A 7,815-nucleotide genomic window follows, 5' to 3' on the forward strand; every position below is an offset into this window, starting at 1 on the left:
CATTCTTGAGAAAATGCTTGCCTGGGGTTATTTGTACAACTTCTCTCTGACCAACCGGGAAAACTACACTTATAAAGAGTTGGAAGGGGGCGCCTGGCTGGCTCAGGAGGAAGAACAGGAGACTCTTGTCTTGGGGTCATGAGTTTGAACCCCATGTGGGGTGTAGAGATTACTTAAAATATCAATAAAAGTTAAAAAAAGATTTTATTAAAAAAAGAGAGAAAGAAAGAAAACATTGGAAGAGGACCAATCGACCTTGGGACGTGCTGACGGGCTGGATAGTGAGACGATGCAACTTGTCTGGATGGAGGTAGGATTTCTTTGGAGTGATCGACCACGAATTCTGTGAGACCTAAGGAAAAAGAAAGTCTTACTTTGATCCACTATAGGAACTCAACTTACGTCTGATCTCAGGGGAACCAAGGCTAGCCCAGGGATTGAGGAGGTATGCCGCGATGGAAAGCCTAGACTAGTATTAAGAAGGCTCTTTCATGCACTGGAGCCCTCCGAGCCTAAATGTCGTTATCTATAAAATGAAAGTCACAATAATTCCTACTTTCTAAGAATGTGGTAAAGGCTAAAATACGGCATAAAGGAAGCCATGCAATTCAAACCTATAGCGTTCAAGGGTCAACTGTGCTTGAAATATTAATTTGGGCATGGACTTCATTCTCTGGGCCTCAGGTTCAAGTTACATTACGAAAGTGGAAAGTAAGACCAGCTTTCCTAAGCAGTATCTGGATTAAGGGAAAGAGAGAAGAAATCAGTACATAATAAATAGCAGCTACCTTATGCTGGGCCCACCACAGTGGCACTCTTCCTATTAATGCTGGGTTACAGGATGGCGGTGGGCAACAAATGGGGCTGAGCACCCTAGTGGAGAAGACAGCACAGTACGGCAGGTGACCCTTAGAAAGGGAAATGGCGGAGGATCATTGACAACCCTCACTTCACAATTTTCTTCCAAGTCATTGTCAAGGTATTTTGGTTACACTGAAGCTTTATTTCATTTTCCTTTTTCTTGTATCCTGAACACGTGCGAGAATGACGAATGACCAATGTTTTAGGTTCAGTCTGGTACAAACCGAACACAAGTATGACAAAGCATGAATGCAGCTGCCTCAGAGCTCTGGAGGAGGTTGGCAGGTGAAGGCTCTCACTGATGCAGTGGGGACATGACTGGGAGGGGGGCGGGGACTGACTGGTTGGGGCACCGTGTGAAGGCTGAATGGGTGTGTGTGCGAGGAGGGGAACCTTTTGAGATTCAATGTAAAAATCTGCCATGACTCATGCCATTAAGAAAAAAAAAAAAAAAAAAAAAAAGCTTAAAAAGTCATGTTCCAAAGAAGAAAACTGCTGAAAAAGTCATGTTTAAAGTGTGGAAACTAAGAACTTTCTTGTTTGGGTCCAAGGCCCTGCTATTCATCTTATTTGCAATGCAAAACAGTCGTTTGTTTCAAAGAACACAGTATTTTTTTCCAAGTGGGTGACGCATTTACATGATTCAAAAATAATCAAAATTATATAAAAGGTACACACAGAAAAGTTCACTCCACATTTGTCCCCATCTGTCCTATCCTCTCAACTCCCTACTCTTTGTATTAGCTTTGGCTTGTTGGCTTATTTCTTATTTCTTTATGCATATGCAAATAGATAAGAATACAATATATTTTTACCTACCCTCTTCATTTTATTACACAAAATGTAGCATATAATATATACTGTTTTGTATGTTGTTTTCCTTACCTAACAGTATGTATCGCCGGAAGATCTCTATCAGTATAGAAAAGGTTTTCATTATGTTTTTACAGCTGCATAGTATTAGTTATGTAAATGTGCCATGGTTTTTTTGGGTTCTGTCCAAGCTCCGCCACAATAGGTGGCCTTGTAGATTTTCATTTACTATGTGTGCAGATGTGATTGTAGGAAAGATATCCAGATGTGGGATTGCTGGGTCCAGGGAACACTCGACCATAATTTTGGCAGGTATTGCCAGACTCTCCTCCAAAGGGACTGGACCATTTCTCCCTTCGTGCTAATGTAGTTTTCATTTGTATTGATCATATCAATTTCTATTCTATTTGGTTATGAATATTTCTTCTTCCGTGAAATGTCTATTCATGTGTTTTGCTCATTTTTCTACTGGATTATTCCTAATCTTCTTAATTTCTGGGAGCTCCTAAGGAGTACATTATCTCTTCGGGATAACAGTATTTGTCATTGATAGGATTCGCAATTTCTTTCCAACTTATCATTTTGTCATTTACTTTGTTTATCTGTATTTGCCATGCAAATGGATTTTTTAAAAAATATATCATTTAATTTACCTTCTTTAATCTTTTGGCTTCTTTATCTTCAGTCACGTAAGAGCCTTTTCTACGCCAAGGTTAGCAGGGAATTCACCCATATTTTCTTCACCATTTTAACTTATTCTTTATTTTTACTTTTAATATCTGATGTAATTAAAGGCTTCTCCTGATGTAGAATGTGAGGCTTAGACCCAAACTTATTTTTCTTTAAATGAGCAACCAATTGTCCCACTAATCTAAATATCTATCTTTAGTCTATTAATATGGATGTCAACTTTATCATATACCAAATTTCTGAATGTATTTGAGTCAATATTTGAAGATTTTATTCTATTCCACTGGTCTTTCTGTTCATGTACCAATCCCAGACATTTAATTAATAAGACTTTGTGACCTGTTTTATTATCTGGTAAATTGAAGTTCCTGGTATTCCTTTTTTTCTTAGTTTTTCCAGTTATTTAAATTGGTTTATTTTTCCACATGAACTGTATGGTGTTGCTTTTATTGGGACCATACTGTATTTAGAAGTTAACTTAGGGAGAACTAACATCTTTTCATTATTGAGTCTCCCTATCCACAATATCCAAGACATGTCTTTATATTCATTTAGAATGTAGGGGAAGAAAAAACTTCCCTCTCTAGTCCCCTAGGTTCTTCAGCTGAGGCCCTGCAAAGTAGCGTGGCAAAACACAAATTAACAAGAGAAAAACAGTGTATTAACACATGCTGTGCTCATGGCGGAGAAACCTCAGTGATGAAGAATTCAAGAAGGTGGTTGAAACCGAGACTTATATAGCATCTTAGCAAAATAACGATAAATTTGTTAAGAGGGGACAAGACAAAAGAAAGAGGGTTTAGTGTTTTAGGGGTGGCAGGGTGTGGGAATATAAATGTGAGGGGAAAAGTAATGGCAGGTAAGGGCTAGTTAGTTAGGTTTGTTATGTAGAGTCTCTGGGCTGAGAAGAGTCTAGAGTTGCTTCTGGTTATTAAGAAACATCCTGCCCTTCCTGGTAGAGGGGGTAGAACAGAGTTTTTTGTGTCTTCTTTTTTTTAATTGCTTTAGCCCCAAACAGTACTTGTTGAAATGGCATATTTTTGGGTGGCATAGTTTAAACCCCTTCAGAGTATATTGTTGCATTCTTCAGAGGGACCTGAAAATTTTTGTCAAATAAATTTGCACGTTTGCAGTTCAGTTTTTGTCCAATGTGTTTTATTTTTTTAAGTGTATTTATTTTGAGAGAAAAAGAGAGAGAGGGAGGGAGAGAGAGGGAGAGAGAGAATCCCAAGCAGGCTCCATGCTCTCAGTGCAAAGCCCCAAGCAGGGCTCAATCCCACAAACGGTGAGAGCACAACCTGAGCTGAAATCAAGAGTTAGTCACTTAACCGACTGAGCCAACCAGGCACTTCTGTGTTTTATTTTTTTTAATGCTACTGTAAATATTGTCTTCTATTCCATTTTTTCTTCAGACAACTTTTTCAACTGTTCTTCAGACACATTTTTTTTAATGTTTATTTATTATTGAGAGATAGAGAGAGACAGAGCATAAGCAGGGGAGGGACAGAGAGAGAGGGAGACACAGAATCTGAAGCAGGCTCCAGGCTCTGAGCTGTCAGCACAGAGCCCGATGTGGGGCTCGAACCCACGAACTGTGAGATCATGACCTGAGCCGAAGTGAGATGCTTAACCAACTGAGCCACCCATGCGCCCCTAGACTAGTTGTCTTTAAAAATAAAACATTGTTGGGGCGCCTGGGTGGCTCAGTCTGTTAAGCGTCTGACTTCGGCTCAGGTCATGATCTCACAGTCTGTGAGTTCGAGCCCCGCATCGGGCTCTGTGCTGACAGCTCAGAGCCTGGAGCTTGTTTCAGATTCTGTGTCTCCCTCTCTCTCTGACCCTCCCCCGTTCGTGCTCTGTCTCTCTCTGTCTCAAAAATAAATAAACGTCAGAAAAAAATAATAAAAAAAAAATAAATGGTTACATGTCATTAAAAAAAAAAAAAGAAAAAGAAAAAGAAAACATTGTTGTATGGAAACCAATTTGACAATAAATGTCATATTAAAAAAAATTTACAACAAATAAAAAAATAAATAAAATACTAAAAAAAATAAAAATAAAAATAAAACATTGAGGGGTACCTGGGTGGCTCAGTTGGTTGAGTGACTGACTCTTGATTTTGGCTCAGGTCATGATCCTAGGGTTGTGGGATTGAGCCCTGTGTCAGGCCCCACGCTAAGTGTGGCACCTGCTTGAGATTCCCTCTCTCCCTCTGCCCCTCTCCTCCATGCATGTGCATGTGCTCTCTCTCTCTCTCTCTCTCTCTCAAATAAAACTTAAAGTAATTCAAAATAAAACATTGAGAAGCACCATGAAGCAAACCACGTATTGTAGTTAAGTAATTTATAAAGTTAGTCATTGAAAGACAAAATAAATCAGCTTCAGAGTCAATTCAATCAACATAATTTGCACAGACACTTGTCACTACCACAAAGCTACTATAACACATCCTGGTTATGTAACTTCTAAAATCTGAACAACACAAAGAGACAACTGTTATTGGAAATAGTAGAATGCCAAAGCACAATCAGAGATATGATTGTGAAAGAGTTCTGTTCTTATTTACAATTCCTCGCTGCCTTCTAATGGGTGGTCTTAATATCTGAAGGGCCCTCTTTAGCTGAGGGTCTAGATGTGAACATATGATTTAAGAAGATGTTGGATTGGGTGGAAATAAATTGTTCTGGTGATAAATAGAAGAGAGATTTAGATGTCTGGGGAAAGATCCTGGAATGGGAAAGCCTAGGGCCAGCTGGGCTAAGAATTGGAGGGGGAAGGCAAACCTCCCAATTGGATAAAAAGTGTGGAGGTGGAAGAAACAAGTCATACTGGGATATTTGAATTTGTGTGTGGAGAGCTAGGCCATGTAACCTTCTCTGATGCCCCTGTGAAATGGTTGTTAATGGGGGGATGAGATGAATGTTGTGGGTTGGGGGTTGAGGGAGTTTTGAGTGTTAGGAAACGGTGTTGATGTTGGGTGGTCAGCCCTATCTCCTCTTGGTCCAGAATCTATGAATGTCCTAACCACTAAATCTGTCTTGGATTGAAGCCATGAGTGAAGGGGACTGGGTCCACTCTCGATCAAGATGCACTCGGAAGCTAGACTGGGACAGAGCCTGCAGGTTAGGAAGGAGAGACAACAGCAAACACAATCGTAAAGATCTGAGAAAGGCTGGGGAGACGAGGGTAGAGCTGACAGCGGCATTTGTTAAGCATCTGATGGGTAAGGATACAAGGCAGGGGTGGCATTAGGTAAGCTGCTCAAGAATACCCGGTTTACAAGTGCGACACGCGTGACTGGAAAATGGGTTGCGTCTCCCAACAGCTCTATATCCACGTTAGGGTTTGTGCTTTGGTTCCTGGCAGTTTCAGTCCAGGGTTTCCCAACCTGGTGACTGTGGACACCCAGAAGACTGCAGGTAGCAGTTGCAAGGGATTTGAGAATCCTTTTATATTCTAAACATTGCCTGGAGATGGGATATCGCTAACACATATGTATCGTTACTTTTCCAGACGAACTTATATTAACTTCAGTCGAATCAAGAGACAGAAACCAAAGGGTAACGTAAAACAGGGGAAGTTTAATATAAAGAATTACTAAACCGTGATAGAAGAATAAATATAAAGATGTAAAGAGAACTTTAAAAGGTATCCTAGGGCTGAGGAAGAGTACCCATGGATGGATAGCTTGGAAAGAGGTGTTCCTTTCTCAAGCTGGGGTTTCGGTCTCGCTGGAGAAGGTGTGTTTACAACCCAGTGGAGGTCCGAGAGGATGGTTGTTTGCCAGGACCGAAGCTGATTCATAGTTGCTGGGCAAGCAGGAAGCAACCTCCTCCTTCAGCCTGGGCAAGCAGGCTGGTGGGTGGGCAGGTGAGGGGTGCATGCTGTGAACTGAATTTTATGTTCTTCTCAAGTGCATACGTCTAGGCCCAAATGTGATGGTATTTGGAGGTGAGGCCTTTGGAAGGAAATCAGGTCATCAGGGTGGAGCCCCGTGTCCCCACACGGATGGGACAAGAACAGGAAGACAGCTAGACCTTTCTCCCAATTTCTCTCTTGTCTACAAGAAGACTGGCCATCTATCAACTAGGAAGAAGTGCTTTACCCAGAACTCGACCATGTGTGCACCCTCATCTCGGACTTCCAGGCTCCAGAGGTGTAAGAGACAAATGTTGTTTAAGCCACCCAATCTATATATTCTGTTCTAGCAGCGTGAACTGAGAGCTCCGTGTATGTGTCAGGAGAGCCGTGGAGAACCATCCTCCAGGGCACAGGTGAGCTGGGGCTGGGGGGCGAATGCATAGAGAAGCTGTACAAAGAGGGTGCATGCAGGGAGCTGGCTGTCCCTGTGGATGTGAAGCCTGGAGCACACCCACATGGGAGGACAATTCAAAGGTGGGCACAGGCCCAGGCTGGGGCTGAATAGCGGCTGAGAGACTGTACTTCTGGGCATGAGGCTTGTGGCAGGGGCAGGGCACCACTAGATGGCCCCACACGTGGCACCGCTAACCAATCGTGCAGCAGGAGCAAGAAAAAGCAAAACACAGCACACCAAAACCGGGAAGAGAAGCTCCCCTCCTGCCGATGTCGGTCCAGCCATGCCCTCACTAACAAAGAGGGAGATCGTGCTCACTGTAAAGGAGAAATGCTTTAAGGGTTCAATCCATGTGTGTAGAGCAGCTGTGGAAGGAATTTGGAACTGAAGGCAATGCATTGAAAACGGGCAGAGTACTGCTGAAACTTCTGAAGCACGAATTTATTTCAAAGCTTCAGTGATTTCCCGTTGATGTTTTATCATTACGTACTTCTCAATTCACAGGTACAAAGAGGACAACGATTAGCATTGGGCGGGGGGGCGGTCCCTAAGATGTTTTGAGGCTAAACATGGGTCTTTCTCCCCGACAAAGTGGGAATATGCTGTTCCAGCAAGCTGCCCCTCACGAATGCCCGCCTCGTGGGTTGGCTCTGCAACAGTGTTGACCCTGCCCAGCTGTCAGGTGCCTGTAAATCTTGTGCTGTTCGCTCCAGTGTGTGAATCGTTCACACGAATTGTGACGGAGACGGCTGCGCCCCTTGCGCCTGGCTTCTTGACCTTCCGAGTCCCGGATACAATCGACCTCTGTCAGTACCTGGCCTTTCCTCACACTACCTGACCATTTGGCTCAGTGGGCACTTTGGCCTTCTGCTCCCCCACAAGATGGGACAGGTGACTGACCGAATGCCCTGCCACCGTCTGCACAGTTCTGAAGGTTACTGTGAAGAATACCTCCTAAGCGTATGTGGGAATGTACTGAATAGTATAAATCATTACTGCTCTTGCTAGGAATAGAGGAACTGCTTAATAAGGTTTCCCTTGTATTTCAGGAGATTTCATTTGCAAGCTGGTGGGATGGTCACACATACACATATATATACCTATACGTGCATGTATATATCGTGTACACATGCACA

Source organism: Panthera pardus, unplaced genomic scaffold (genome assembly GCF_024362965.1).
Source record: "Panthera pardus isolate Hobbes unplaced genomic scaffold, ASM2436296v1 HiC_scaffold_17, whole genome shotgun sequence".
Taxonomy (NCBI): domain Eukaryota; kingdom Metazoa; phylum Chordata; class Mammalia; order Carnivora; family Felidae; genus Panthera; species Panthera pardus.